The sequence below is a fragment of the Anolis carolinensis genome, chromosome 6, assembly GCF_035594765.1.
Source record: "Anolis carolinensis isolate JA03-04 chromosome 6, rAnoCar3.1.pri, whole genome shotgun sequence".
NCBI classification, from domain to species: domain Eukaryota; kingdom Metazoa; phylum Chordata; class Lepidosauria; order Squamata; family Dactyloidae; genus Anolis; species Anolis carolinensis.
In genome coordinates, this window is record NC_085846.1 from 105,109,908 (window position 1) to 105,126,799 (window position 16,892).

Sequence of the window (16,892 nt, forward strand, 5' to 3'; positions counted from 1 at the left end):
GTAATATTCCTCCTTCCACCATATTTAATGGATATATCCAATGAAAAGTTTACTTCCCCCAAAACAACAAAATTGGCTGATAAAAGCAACATGATATCACTTTCAGTGTACCCAAAACATACCAGTGTAGCTCTTTTAGGCATGCCCCTTAAGCAATGACCCAACACTGAATTTGCACAAAACATTGGGAGCTATATAGAATATGGGTTCAGCAGCCTGATTCATGGAAAGGTGGATGTGAGTAGACAGGTGAGATACTTATGGCAAAAACCTACTTTTATCTTCTTAAAATTCCAAGTTTTCTCTGTATCTCATAAAATTTAAGAACACTAGCCAATTTTATAAAACTCAGAAACAAGAGTTGGAAGAGAACAAGGTCCATCCAGTCCAACCGCATTCTGCCATGTAGGAATAAACAGCCAAATCACTCCTGACATAGCCATCCAGGCTCTGCTTACAAACCTCCGGAAAAGGAGACCACCACACTCCGAGGAGGCAACGTATTCCACTGTTGAACAGCTTTGACCATCAGGACAGTCTTCCTAATGTTTAGGTGGAATCTCCTTTCCTGTAGTTAGAATCCATTGCTCTGTGTCCTAGGGTTTATCAATGTTGAGCTATAGCATTGGAGACTCTCCTGGATGTCAACATATCTTCCAGTCTTTATTGAGGGTAAAACGGGTTTAGCCTCACCTTAAGGAAAGTTAAGGAACACTCCGGAGTTTGTGGGAAATCTACATTTGGGGTAGAGAGATGGCACAACCGAATCCAATGAGGACTGGTTTGTTGTCCACATGGGATGGCATGGGCATTCCCTTTTCCCTGTGCTCAGAACAAAACGAAACAAAAAGGTGGATTGGGCTTCTGTCACCACTGCTGCTGCAAACAAAAGTGAAAGTCAAACAATTTTATTTTTTAAATGTAATTTGATAGGAATTCGGCATTCTGAATTCAAAGATGACTTCCATTTAGTTCCATCACATAACAGATTTTTCACAACTTGTTTTGACAATTTCTTGTATGTGACTGAATTAAATTACTAATGAAATTACCAGTGTAATTTTGTGAAGGAACTGTGTGTAGTAGGCTTGCTCAAATAATTCGATTTCCCCGTTACCCGTTATTAATTCGTTATTTTCGTTTGTTTTGAAGCAATATAGAACCTTGGTTGTCCACACGTCTGGATATCGCGGTTTCGAATCGCGAGAGGCCGTTTTTTCTTATTTCTTCGTTTTTTTCGTTAGGAAAAAAAAGCTTTTGCAAATCACCCAAACTCCTTTCCTTTTGCCCCTCAGCAAAAGGGGCGTCACGGGCTCAGCCAATGGGAGGGGGCGAGGGGGAAGGAGGCCGAGGAGGAGGAGGAGGAGGAAGACGGAGGGGGGAAATGGCCGCCGCCGCTGCCGCCTCGCCTCAGCTCAGGCCTGGAGAGACAGAGAGGGGCCCGGCGGTGAGGAGGAAGAGGCCCGGGATGCGAGGGGGTGTGGGCCAGGCCCGTCCTCGGCTGCTCCCGGGGAGGGAGGGAGGGAGGACTACGACTCCCAGGGGCCCAGATTCGCACCCTCCCTCCCCCCAATACAGGTCTCCAGTCCATACCACGCTACATGAACTTGAATGGATACTGTGGTTGTGTTGTCGAAAGCTTTCATGGCCGGGATCACACTGTTGTGGTATGTATTCCGGGCTCTATGGCCATGTGCCAGAAGCATTCTCTCCTGACGTTTCACCCACATCTGTGGCAGACATAGAGGTTTTGACGTCTGTGCGAAGCTAGGCAAGTGGGGTTTATATATCTGTGGAAGGTCCAGGGTGGGAGAAAGAACTCTTGTCTGTGGGAGGCAAGTGTGAATGTTGCAATTGGTCACCTTGATTAGCATTGAATAGCCTTGCAGCTTCAAAGCCTGGCTGCTTCCTACCTGGGGGAATCCTTTGTTGGGAGGTATTAGCTGGCCCTGATTGTTTCCTGTCTGGGATTCCCATTTTCTGGGTGTTTCTGGGAAGGTAATGGCACTCCATGTAGTCATGCCGGCCACATGACCTTGGAGGTGTCTATGGACAACACTGGCTCTTGGGCTTAGAAATGGAGATGAGCACCAACCCCCAGAGTCAGACATGACTGAACTTAACGTCAAGGGATACCTTTACCTTTACCTATACACACAAACACACACACACACACACACACATATATAAGCAGGGACTATATATATATATATATATATATATATATATATATATATATATATATATATATATATCACAATATATATCACACACACACCAATTTAACAAAGTTTCAGCCACAAAAACAAAGTTTCTGAAGTAGAACAATGACTTTCACAGTAAAGACAACCCAATTTAACAGGAAATAAGACTTTCAAACCAGGAACAGATTTCTGCAATTATTAAAAAATGGTTTATTATAAAAGCTATGAAAATTCTCCAAAAATCAGAGGATAAGGGAAACGTTCCAAATTTTGGTGAGCTATCAGTGTTAAATATGTTCTACCACTGTACCAAGTTTGAAGAAGATCACTCAAAAAATGAGGGTGGGAGAGTCCTGTAAAGTCCTCTCCCTCTGTGCTGTTTTTGGGAATTGCGCATGCGCGTCCGCCATTAACGTATTAATTTTGAAAATAATGAATTTTCGTTAATTTCGAAAATTTTTGGGGGCCAAATTCGGAAATACCATCAGAAACGAAAAGCTGCCCCCCTCTAGTTTTGAAACGAGTTTAGAATCAAATTTTTCATGGATCGATCAAGCCTAGTGTGTAGTAAGTTTTTTTTATTGAGTTTTGCAAATTCAGCAGTCAAAAATACAGGGTGTTTGAAAAAGAACATTTAATTTAAATGGTGAATAGCGAGTTCTTTTTCAAACACCCTGTACATTAATAACAACTACAATATTTGGGGCGAGGAATCATTGCAGGCCTGTGTTATTTCTGAAAAACAGCATCTCAGCCTGCCAGGTTCTCAAGTGTAAGACTGGGATTCCTTATTCTATAGCATTGTATAGATAAAAAGTAGGGATACATTTGCAATTCTCCTACCAAAGAAAACTATCCAAGGCTCTCCCAAAAAACTGTTTGTTTTTGTTGTTATTTTCTGTCAATCTAATTTACCATAGAAGGCTCCAAGAACCCTGGGTTATTGACAGCCCTACTCACCTTTCCCAAACTTATGGTCTTGGCTCCATTTATTGATATATGGTCTCCTTTCCTTATCGCCTTCAGCTTTACTGAGCACTTTTTTCTTTCTGATGATATGTCCAATAAGCAATAGCCTCAGTTAAGTCATTTGGTCTTCCAGTGAGAATTCAGGCTGTTATCCATTGCTATGCAAAGAGCAAGGAAACTGATCCTCCAGATATTACTGTACTCCTATCCTGTTCTCGAAATATGGGAACCCCTGCCTTAGGGACTGAAACCCAAAGAACAATAACTTCTACAACTATTAACAAGGCATGGCCAAAAAGCAAAACTTGGAGAGAAATAGGGATTGCCCCAAATCAATGGTAAGATTTGGAATGTACAATTCTCAGTTCCAAAACACTGGAAAGGAGGTGGAAAGACCTTTTTCCTGACTGTATTGATTTGCAATTTGCAGACAGCTCCTTTCAGAATGATTTCAAAATAGATGATTCTGACTTGAGTGACTGTGGCATTCTGCATGTCAGCTCAGCACCAGACATATAGAAGTTCTATTAAAATAAGGCCATGTATGCACCTCTGAATATTCCTTGCCTAAGAAAAACCCATGAAGTCCAGGAGAACTCTATAACTTGACAGGTGACTTGAAGATACTTGCATACATTCATTCATGTTGAATCAGCTCATCTTCATGCATTCTCTATTCTTATAAGATGCCTTGTTTTGGTATGTTCTTATGTTATACTTGCATACATTCATTCATGTTGAATCAGCTCATCTTCATGCATTCTCTATTCTTATAAGATGCCTTGTTTTGGTATGTTCTTATGTTAGGTGCTGGTGGTGTCCTTCAGCATCACTGGGGTGATAAATCTGCTTCCCAATTTTATCTGGACTATAAAGTGCTATCCAAACTGTTCAACTTTTTTTGGAGATAACAGCCAGCATCCTAATAGTTTAATTTACATCCACACTAGAAGCCAAAGTGGATTTACTGCTCCACTGATGCGGAGGCCACCGGTTGCCACCCTTCCGATGTATGTGAAATTATAAGAAGCCAGTTGTCTGATCATATCTGCAAACATTCCGTCATGAAGAAGAATTAAACAGGGAGAGGATTTAGGATGCTTTACAACAAGATTCTTATCCTGCAAGTGTGCCGCCTCGAACACAGAATTATATGTAGGGCCATTGAGGGTCCTTTAAGACTATGCAATTATAGCATTATGATTCTACTTTTACAACCATGGTTTCATGAATCCTGGGATCTGTAGTTTTAGCAAAAATATTTAGAATGCTCAGGCAGTGAGTTCTAGTCCTTCACTAAACCAGGAGTGTCAGGATTCCATAGGATGCAGCCATGGCAGTGAAAATGGAGGCATACATTATGATGTTGGAACCATGTAATGTAAAAGAAACCTATGTACCTATTATTTGTAGTGCTTCTGATTTTATTTGCCATTAAGAAAAATAGATGGAATACACTCTAGTTTTTTGACTGGGGGTTTAATGAGTTCTTCATTTGGGGGCATCCTGAGATGCTGGATTTCAGGAACCTGTCCTTTCAAATCCATTTCAGAGTGGACCATGATAGCTCCAGTTTTCTAGTTTCTATCTCTTCTTCCCACTTTCCTGCTTTATCCTCTACTATTTCAGTTGCTGCGAAATGAGTTCAAAGTGTAAAAGAACTTCTCATTCAATTAACCCAGAGGGAAGACTTAGACTTAGGCAAAAGCAATGTCCTGCAGCCTCTCCTAGATCCAAGAAATAAATAAATGCAACCATAAGAGGCCTAACTGGAACCAATTTAGCTCTAAATTAGTTTCATACAGGCAGCAGATGTCCTCTAAATGAATCAGTTTTTGGTGGGTCACTCCCAGAATGAACGGACAAAGCTTTGGCCATCCCTGCTCGAAATAAGAAAATATCCGTTGTGCTCCACCCATCCTTTATGTAATGTCACTTTTAGGGAAACTGGAAGTTTTCATCCTTCGTTTTAAAAAATGCACCCAAAGCCAAGCCTACAGTTTGAAGACATTGGCCAAATTTCCTTGGGCGTATTGCATTTTTGAGCTTCCTATGACTAACGATGGGATTGCTTCAACCACACATCCCAAATAAAGGCTTGCAAGAATGCTCATTTGAGCCGTTCCAAGTTGCCCTGCCTCCTTCAGTTTGCAAGGCTGTAGAATAACATTGCACCCAAAGCAAAGTGTTTTGCAAGACCAGCCACTGCACAGCAACCGAGCAACAAATATTCACCATGGTGGCTGTCATGCATTTCAACATGTCCCTCATTCTGCTGACTTGCCTCACTCTTTATTTTGAAATACTGTGGTGTTAAAGGGTGCAACAGGGGGGAAACCCACGGACCATATATATTTGACAATTCTGACCTTGGGTTTTTTGCTGAAAGTGTGTCTCATTTAAGTCAGGTGATACAAGATTATATAGCTGGAGAAAGAGAAACAATGAAAGAAAGAGAGAGGGGAAGAAAGGAAGAGCCACACACTTTGCTCCAAAATCTAATTAGATTTATCTGATCTTTAAAGGCTCAGAGCCATTTAGGAACCTGCAATCTAAACATAGACCCAACCTGTAATTTCTTGCTGCCATGGGAACTCAAATGTGCAATTGTAAGAGATACTGAATATAGAAGTGTTAAGAGTAGACTTGTAAAGAGCCACTTGCCAGTTCACCTATGGCAAATAAAAATGTCAGCAAACAAATAGGCAATAAAGATTTTGTTTTCACAATGGTACAAAAGTCCCTCCCCCCACACACATACACTTTGATGCATGCATACATACAAGTGCTGACAACTTTTATGACATCTCAATCTTTTGGGGGGTCTGAAAGAATCACTTGGTCACCCAGAGGGCTGATGTAACGTACAGTTGGTTCTCCATACAAATGGATTCTATCATCCCTGGCTTGGAGACATTTTAAATCAAAAATAAACTTTAATTTTGCCATTTTATACAAGGGACATCATTTTCCTGTGCCATTGTTTATCATAGGGATTCAGCATTCACAGAGTTTGGTATTCAGACTTCCCAGTTTGAATCTTGTCTTTGTCATCAACTCTCAAAGAGACCTTGGTCAAGTCATGCTCTTTCAATATGTATGTTCATTGGACTGTTATTAAGGTCATGCCATTTTAATTGCCATTGGCTCCATCCTAAGGAATACTGGGATTTATAATTTGGCAAGTTGTTTGGAATCCTCTTCTAGAGAACTTCCCAGTTTGAATCTTGCCTTTGTTATCAACTCTCAAAGAGACCTTGGTCAAGTCATGTTCTTTCAATATGTATGTTCATTGGACTGTTATTAAGGTCATGCCATTTTAATTGCCATGGCTCCATCCTAAGGAATACTGGGATTTATAATTTGGCAGGTTGTTTGGAATCCTCTTCTAGAGAGCTCTAGTCCTCTTCTCTGAACTATAATTCCCAAGGTGTCTTCAGGATGCCTTGGGTACTATAGTTTAGGTAATGGCAGACTAGGAAGAAGGCTTGGTTGTATAAGGCAAGGACAATCATGGGAAAGAATGGATGGGGTATGTATAGTTGGGAGGCAAGGTATAAGGGAGGAAGAGGAGAAGTGAAGGTGAGTGGGGGCATGGCAAAGTGCAAGTGGGAGATATGGGAAAAAACAAGCCAAGGCAAGTGAAAAGAGAGGACAGGATATACCATGGCAACCAACAAAATACAAGAGTGAGTGGGGGGGGGGGCTACAACATAAGATAATACAATGAGGAGGGAAGAGTTAGGAGAAGGTAGAAATGATGGTGCATGAGGTCCAAGGTAGGCATGACTATGCAAGGTAAGGCAATGAGAAATAAAAGAAGCCCAGAGGACAATGGTACAACAAGGTGAGATGTTGCAACAAGGAAGTGGGAGCAACAAGATGATGGCAAGCTGCAAGATTCAAGGGAAGGGATTCCACTCTGTGAGATAATGCAAGGGGAAGGAAGGATTGGAGGTATCAGAATGTGCCACAATGGTGGAAGGTGAAGAATAGGGCAAGGCAGGATGGGAAGCATAGTAGCAGACCAGCAACACAAGGGACACAGTGAGAAGATGTACAATAGATTAATAGAGTAGACTAATGGACCTGAAAGACACCACAAGGGACATCTAGTAGAAGACTTGGAAGGTACATGTCACCACGGATATAAGATAGGCAGGAAGAAAGGGTGGGAGACACATGCAGGGAGGAAGATGCAAGGATATAAGGTAAGGCAATGGGGAAGAATATGTGGGAGGTAAGGTCTACTGATATGCAGAAAAACAAGGGAGAGAGGACAGATCTAGCCAAGGTGGTGTGGAGCACCATGAGGTAGAAGAAAGTGAAGAGAGCCAAAGTTCTTGAGAAGGGAGGAGTGATGCTATTTGCCATGCCTGATATGCTACTGCCTGAGGTTGCTGCCTCTCCCTACCTGATGGATAGACCAGTTCTGAAGAACACTTACCATTTTAAAAGTGCTATTGAGCCTACAAAGTACTTCCCCCGTATTACTTTTAGTAATCCAAACAATTACGAAATCAGATTTGTATATTTCTCCCTACCAGTACCACCATTTTACAGATCTTGGTATAAGGCTGAATATAGTTGTAGTGTCAGTATACAAAAGGAATTTGTAACACCTTAGAAACTGAGAAAACCAAATTGATAGTATAAGCTTTTGTAGAATAAGGGTACATCTACAGTGTGGAATTAATGCAATTAAACATCACTTTAAATGACGCAGCTCAATACTATGGGATCAACATCTTTAGCCTTCTCTGCTAAAGAGTGCTGCTGCTTCACCAAACTTTGCACCGAAGTTTGCCCATGCCTGATCTCCACTATAAGATCCTGGGGAGTGTAGTTTGGTGAGATACTAGCACTCTAGGGCAAAGAAGTCTAAAGACCTTATAAAACTACAATTCTCATGATTATGTAGCATTGAACCATGGCAGTTGAAGTGATATCAAACTATATTAATTCTCTAGTGTAGACAAATCCACAGTCTCTGAAAACTTAGCTATCAACTTCACTCTCTGGCACCATCTACATTGGCATATTATCCAGTTTCTGAATCCAGATTATCTGCTTTGAACTAGATTATATGGCAGTGTAGACTTGAATAATCTGGTTCAAAGCCGATAATCCGAATTCAGAAAGATACTGAATTATATAGCAGTGTAGATCCAACCTCTTATAGTTTCTGAGGCACTCCAAGATCCCTTTACATACTCATACTACAGACAAAAATGGCTATGCCTTTGGATTCTATCCCAACAGTTGTAGTTGGTAATATTAGACTCCATTACTTCATAATCACATGGAGGGGTTTGTTCTTTAGTTACGGATGTGTTTTACTTCAGTGATTTCAAAATTATTTTGCAATTCTTCCTTGGCTGACTATTTGCATTCTCTGTGCCCGGGATGTGCCACAACCCTCTATATCTTGAAACTTCCCCTGCTCGGAAATGTGTGCTTGACATCCATATAGTTGATTTGGGAGTCTGTATCTCTGCTGGATATGCTGATGTTTTCTAGGTCTGAAAATGTTTTCCAGCTCTAAAATGGGTCCTTTTTATTTAAAATAAAACTCCACTGGTAAATTTCATATTTGTTCCCTGGACTGGCTGCACCTATCTGAATTTTGACAACTTTCTTTTGTCCAATTTTTTCTCTTCTAAATTTAACAAGTATTGCTTCTCTTTGACACAAACAGGATCCCTTAGTGGAATCTCCATCTGCATTTTCTATAGCTGTTACTGTGTCCCCATCACAGAAAGCAATGAAAAGAGGGCCAAGAAGAGTATTTGAGGAGAGCACAAAACACCTTGGGAGCAGAGGCAACGAAGCTCTGCAACCCATGCAAAATATCTTCTGAGAAACCCAACTTCTGTTTCATGTCTATAACACAAGCACGAAAGGAGTGGTTTTGAATGGGAAATGAGTGAAAGCGATTAGTCCACCACATGTTGTGCGGAACTAGCAGGACATTTGTATACTATGGAAATATGCATGCCTGAATTTGGGGGACTAAAGGATGGCAGTCCTAACTCAGGAAAAATAGCTGAGTGGGATGTCCTTGCTGTTCTCCAACGTGGGCTCTTTTGGTGCTTACACCATTTTCCCAATAGAAAAGGCTAGCTGTCATATTGATCTGTTTCACAGAAAGGGTATAGTATGGCTGACCTATCTGGGTGATGCTAGGAAAGCTTTTTTTTTAAGTAACCTCCCCAAGCCTTACTTAGAACAATCTTGAACACAGAGCAAAACTCTTTAAAGTCTATCTAGCAAACAAGGATGGCTGTAATTTACTCTCTCCTTTCACTAGTCTCCCTCAGTCTCACAGTCTTGGTTTCATCAGAATGAATTTATGAGACCCACACTTTAGTTACTTATGTGATACCTGTCAAAGCTTGTTGAAATCAAACCATCTTTGATATTTCAGCTGATTTATACTCCCGCCGCCTTATCTTTCCTTTTACCTGGACGTGTATTTTCTGGTCTGGCTTAATGCTTGAAATTGCATGACAGACTTGAAAGGAAAGCACAGCAACTTAAAATCTCTCTATATATCTTACAAACAAGGCTGTCCAAGGTAAAACGAGGAACTCATTATGTTCTTTATTGTTCTTATTTGTAGGCCATCTGAGTCATTCAGTGAGACAGAAATGGGGAACAGTGGAATAGCTTTTTATGAGTAAGAATGTCTGTAATTTATGTGACCTGAGCTGGGGCTGTGTCCATCTGTGTTCAGGGTGTGTATGTGTTGACTCTCTGGAAGCAATGTGATGGATAAAATTCACTGAAGGAAAACAGAGAGGTCCCATGGCACAAGCCAAGAATGAGAGGCAGCTGGAGAACCTGCCATACTCCTTAAACAGAAGGTGAAATATGCTGTGTTTGATCTTCTACAGGATTAATAATATTTACTCACAGCACATTAGATTTTGAATGACCACACTATGCTTTGCTACTTCTGGTGAGTATGGCAGAGTACCATGTTAGGCTTGAGTTAATAGAAGTCTGGGCATGCTCTGGAATTTGCCTGAATCTACTGAGCAGCCCCGTAGCTTCATTTAGTGTGCACAGTAGGGTTGGATCCTATTCAAACTGATTAACTGTCCACATGGGCCACTGTCACCATCTACTTTTCCTAGCTCTCATCAATGTGGGGAAAAGGGGACAGATTGGACCCATGTCACTGCTGTTGCTGTTTACAAATAGCCATAGAGCTCTATGTGAACTCCTAGATGTCATGGGCACCCTGTGCTGAAATCATCAAGCACCTACATGACAAGGACCACCTGTTTGGCCCTCTTTGGATTACCATTCTGTTGATAGTTGATGTTGCTCTCAGAGAGTGGTGCCTGAAAAAAGGAGACCAGCACCACCATGCTGGTCTTTTTTTTTTCAGGCATCACTCTCTGAGAGCAATGGTAGTGGTTTGACCTTTGTGCTATGACTATTCTCATTGAGAAACCTTGAGCAAGTCACATTTGCTTGGCCTCAAAGAAAGGCAAGAATAACTCTCATCTGAACAAATCTGGCCAAGAAAAACCTGTGATAGGTTCATCTAAGGGTTGCCATAAGTTGAAAATTACTTGAAGATACAGAACAATTGTGAGGAAAAGAGAAAGCAAAACGGTAAAAGAACTACATGATAAGGACAGAAGAGAATAAATCTTCAATCTGGGTCAGCAGTAAGCAACTTCTAGTGGTCCAAGGAATGTCTATCAGACCTCAGAACACCACAGCCCTTTTTTCTATGCAAAAAGAATTTAAAAACCTATGATATATTAAGAAACAACACTCCCATTACACTATGCAAACCAGTTACAAGTTGAAGGCAACTAAAGTTACAAGTTGAAGGAGGGCAACTAAAATGATCAAAGGTCTGGAGAACAAGCCCGATGAGGAGCGGCTTAAAGAACTGGGCATGTTTAGCCTGCAGAAGAGAAGGCTGAGAGGAGACATGATAGCCATGTACAAATACGTGAAGGGAAGTCATAGGGAGGAGGGAGCAAGCTTATTTTCTGCTGCCCTGCAGACTAGGATGCAGAACAATGGCTTCAAACTACAGGAAAGGAGATTCCACTTGAACATCAGGAAGAACTTCCTCACTGTGAGAGCTGTTCGACAGTGGAACTCTCTCCCCGGGGCCGTGGTGGAGGCTCCTTCTTTGGAGGCTTTTAAGCAGAGGCTGGATGGCCATCTGTCGCGGGTGCTTTGAATGCGATTTCCTGCTTCTTGGCAGGGGGTTGGACTGGATGGCCCATGAGGTCTCTTCCAACTCTACTATTCTATGATTCTATGAAGATCTCGCAAATGAAAGAGAGTGGAGCGAGAGTCATGCAAGCTTCCCTAGACTGGGAGCAGCCACTGAGAAGGTTGTCTTCGAAGTCTTCACCAGATGTACCTGTAATAGTGGCAAAACTAAAGATAAACTCCTCCCTGTAAGATCTTAAATCTTGGGTTCATATTAGGAGAGTACACTCTTTCACATAGTCTGGACCTAAATCATATATGACCTTATGGGTCATAATTGAGCTCAGAGGACCATATGTGATCCATAATTGGCTCTTGGCTTATCTGTGTCCAAGGGCTTTGATACAGAACCTCACATAAGAAGGTGGAAAAGGAGGCAAGATGCAGGAGGGAGTCAATGGCTACTACTATTGAGTCAATGAAGCAAATGCTTCTCAAGCCTCAATGAATTCATATAAAAATTGGGAAGTAGCAACCAAAGCCTTGGCAGCAGATATTTAATTTCCCTGGCTCTAATCCAGAGAAAGTGAGGGGCGCTCAACTGCCACTAAAATAAGTGCAACTCGATTGTTGCAATTAATTCATCCTGCATTAATTTCATTGAGGTTCCAGTGTGACTAACACCTTTGGATATGCACCATTGTGGGTTTTGTTTCAACTCATGATTTCTTGATTCTAGTGGGACCACTTCGATTTCCGCGAACACAATAACAATGACACAATAAGAATATCGAAGAATAAAGCAGGGCAATATGCCCACCGACTGAGACTTGGCAACTGCCCTGTTGTGTAAATCATATGCAAATGCTGTTGGCCACAATAATGATAACATTCAAATTTAATTTGGTGTTCTGGCTGATGTGTTTTCACCGTGGCCTCATGTGAGAAATTGCCTCTCCTTACAATAAGAGCCTTCTTTAAATAAACAAAAAGGCGACATTGTTTTTGCTCATTTACCCTTTAATTATGCAAACAGAAAATGCTTGTCAGAGTGCAGTTCAGAGCTTTTTAATGCTGTGTGTTGTTGAAACATAATTTTCCTATTTGTCACTTAGGAAATAATGGGGTGTAAAGTTTTTTTTATGGACCCTTATGTACAACAGGGGGACTGAAGTAGCCCACTCTTAGGTTGTGATCTAGGAAAGAAACAGATGGATGCTCATTTCCTAATTCATGTTAAAGTTGGCAGCTGGAATCTTGTTGGTGAATTGCAATTGGACTTAGTATTTTTTTTGGGGGGGGGGGGGTGTTGTTGCAGAGGCCAGACTTCTGTTCTGACTACAAAATGACTAAAATCTCCCCAAACCCATGCAAAGAAGCACAGGGGAAGGAGGGATTGTTTCCTCCTTTCCTCTCCCTTCTCCAATTGCCTCTTTTCTCTGGATATCATCACTACAGGCACTGAATAGTGACCAGCACCATTTTTGTGCCTGGTGGGTACTGCAGAGTCTGAAGAAAGTGGGATACCAGTGTAAATGGACATGAACCCTTTATGAATAGGCTGCACAGCTACTTATGTAGGCCCAAAGTTGCAGTTTATTTCCAAATTTGGGGAAGTGGGATTCGCCGCAACCCATAAGTTCTGTTAGTGTGCTCCAAGGTTGTGTTAACTGGCTTTAGCCAATATTAACCCAGAGTAATCCATGGGCTATACAACTGCTATAGAGTTGATCCCTTCCCCAAATTATAAAAGTGTCAGTGAAGTCACATCCTTATTCAATTCATAATGAGACAACAGGGTCTAATGGAGGAGAAATAGGAAATTGAAGAGAAAATTACTGCAAATTAGAGTGACGCAGGAAAACAGTGAATATGGAAAAGCAAACAGAGAGGTGATAGACATGTAAAGTAGCAGCTATTGAGTACAAGCGTATGAAGTGTGACTCCAGCACACTCTCCATTAGTGTTTGGGAAGTTTGAACATCTTTCCTTTGCAAAGCTTGGGAATGTCATCATTTGGACTACTAGAACTGCTCCCAGAACCCCCCAGGTAGAATGGTAGTTATACTGACTAAGCGATTTTGGGAGCACTGGTCCAAAAAAGTAATTTGTTCACCTTCTTCTCCTTCAGAGAGTCATGCTGCAAATGGTCATCTTCTAATTGCTGTTATGAGTGGATGAATGGCACAAATTGCTTCTTATCCTGAGTCAAACAATATTTTAATTTGAGGCAAGAAAAAGTCTTTATTACATTCAGTGATTGCAGCACCCAAGCACATCCTCTCCTGACAGTTTCGATGGACAAATGTCATCACCAAAAAGGCACTTCTCCATTTTGTCTCTATGTTGCGGATTTTGTCAGTACATAATGTCCCAAATTGTTTGCTTAAGTATGTAAGACTGTTGAACTTTATGTCTCTCTATTCTGTTTCTTAAATGTGGATTTACTCTATTGCGTTGTGCCACTTGAGTCAATTTTGATTGTGTAGAAGAATGTCATTGGATCAAAGGTGATCAGGTTCAGACATGCTGAGCTACACTTGAAAGCATTTTTTTTAGTCTCCTTATTTCATTTTGCTGATAATAAACTCTTTTCTGGGAAAAATTAATTAAAATCAGAAACTTAAACATAATGGCACCTACATGTACTGTCATGTGTGGGGTCCTTAAGATAGCAGAACCCCAAGTGTGAGAATTTCTTGAGCTGACTCCATCCTGTTTTCGTTTCCAGGGTGGAGCAAAAACTGTGCTATTTTGCTTCAATTTGGTCTTTCTGGCTGTTCTAAGCCTGTTTTCATTGTTTGGTTTTAGCACTATTGTTACAAAGGAGTTCTTGAGCATTTTTAATTTGTTTTTGTTAGGTTTTTAATATTGTAAAAGTTATTTATCTATTGTACATTGCACTGATCACTTTGGTGTGCTGAGAGACGAGGCACAAAAGTGGTTAAGGAAATACTTTCAGAGAAGTCACTGTGCTTCATAAACATTAAACAACATTATGGGTTGGGGAGCAAAGGGTCCAGACATCTGTGCCTTCCCCTTTTACCCTCGCCTTCCATTTATACACAGCACTTTTCCCATTTTACAATACTAAAAGACCTCCATTTAGAAGTACTGTACCCTTAATTCAAGAGTGAGCAACTGTGGCAGGATACGGGGCTACACTGGCCACCCACCGCCTAGATTCTGGAGGGCCGTGACCTACAGCACCTACCCCATCAAAAACTCCAGTTGTTTCCTGTTCACCTATTTCAAGAGAAAGAAAAGGGGTGTATTCTAGTTCTAATTTGTCCAGATGGAATGGGGATGGGATATGGCATTTTGGCGTATGTTTTTTGGGGAAATGAGCCCAGACTGGCCCTGGAGGCCACAAAAAACGCCTGCCCCATCTTTAGTATGGCCATCATATGCTACAAAGGAATAAAATTCTATGCACATTTTCCTGAACAATGTGGGCCCTCCGTCTGCATAAACATACAGTCAGACTACTAAATTCACTAGGGTGGGAGCACAGGATCTAGGCAAAAGTGGGAAAACCACAAATAAAACTACTATAAGTTGTTTTAGCTGAGAGAGAGTATTTAGGTCCTCCAGAGTGACTTTATCTTCAACTTCTGGTGGAAGCTGGTCAAGAGTTATGCTGGAAGACCGGAACATTTCTAGAGATATGTTCTCTCTAGGACTTTCTCACCTCCCTAGTATGACATCCAGTGGAAGTTGACCAAATAATCATTCTTCTTGATTATTAATCCTGTGTGAATGAATCCCTCCTTCAGATAATGCCCTGTTTTGGCACTTTGTAGTCAAAGAGAGGAGCACTGAGAGTGGGAAATAGTGACATTCAAGACAAAGAAAGTCCCACTGGACATTGACTGTCCCAACGCCTTGTACTGTGGTAAGATAAGTTTTACCCACTGCCCACCATTCTACATAAGCGGCCGAGAGAACTGATAGTTGAGTTGTATTTCTACTGTGGTGACAGGACAGCATTTTCCATTGTGTTTGACCTTTAGAAAATGAAAAGAAGGCTGCATGGCACACACATCTTTCTCTTGTCTTCCTGTTCAGTGCCTCCTGCGACTATCCTCTGAAGAAGCATTCTCATTTTGAAAAATGGTAGAGCCAGCCTTCCAGCAGCAACTTGCTCAAGGTAACAGATAGAATCCAGATTGGGCCACCTGATTTAGGTGTTAATACTCCACCTAAAAACCAGAGAAACCTGAAAACAGCCAGTTCCAAAGGTTCAGCTTGGAACAATTCTGTACTTAATCTTTCAAAGCTCCATTACCTACTTCACGGCCGAGAACATGTAGAAACATTGTACAAATTGACCTTTTGCTCTTTCTTCTGTCTACTTTTTTCTGTTCTTCATTTCCTATCCTTTTTTTAATCTCCTCATCCTTAGCAGTAAGTAAGTATGACAGGAAGATGAAGTGGAAAATTATGGATTATTAGAACCAAAAGGATCATGTCACAAACGTGATTTTTAGCCTGCCTAGCTCGGGTGATAATGAAGGGATTGTACGTGCTGCTCATAGGGCCTGGGGACACAATTGTAAATGGTCACTGCAGTCGCTTAAATCCTACTGAAGTAAATGCTCCCAGTCAAAGGCTGAAGGTTTGATTTGGCACTATGAAAAAACCGGCAAGATTAACTCTTGCTCAGAGCACACTGTTATACAAAGAGCCTATTCCAGACCTTGTTGCTAGACTGCATCACATTTAAATATAGCCATTGTTCCATCAAGACATTTCAGGGAAATACAGTCTGACTCCGATAGCCAGTATCTGTAGGTTTATTTACCCACAATGGACAAAATCTGTCCTTTCTAGGAATTTACTCCATCCTCCATGTTATTCTATGGCATGTTTCCACTGGAAGTTAAAATAGAGTCCCCTGGAGGACTTTGCAAATTCATAGAGAGGATACCTCTCTAGGATTTTTCTAGATCCTACAGGGCAACTTTATGGTAGCTACTGGTGAAAGTTCATTCTGATAGAGCTAATTGTTATCTATGATTTACTGCTTCCATGGTAAGTTCAGGAACAAATCTCCATGGACACAGGAGTTGTACTATAAAAAAGTACATTATTGCTTCAGGCCAGTCCTACTGTGAGTAGAATGAGGCAGCCACCTCAAGTATCAAATGCTAGGAAGAACAGAGGAATGGCAAATATTGGGAGATACGCCAATGCACCTCATGGGTAGCATAATTCCCTGGGCAGAGATGTTACCAGTCACCATTTCGAAATAAAATTCTACTGCCAGTTTAGTTGCCTTCCATATAGAGGGTGGAAAACAGGTTTGTCCTCATCAATTGACATTGTCAGGAAAATGTTTTTATCCACTCTTGTTTCCAGTCCAGAGCAAAACAACATCAGAAATCAAGCTTGGAAACATTCCCCCCCCACACACTTTTTTTGGAACTACAATTCTGAGAATTTGCCAGCCATTGTAGTTCATTTTGGGAGCTGTAGCCCAAAAATATTTTTTGCAGTTATAGGAAACCAATAGAACTATCATAACATTCT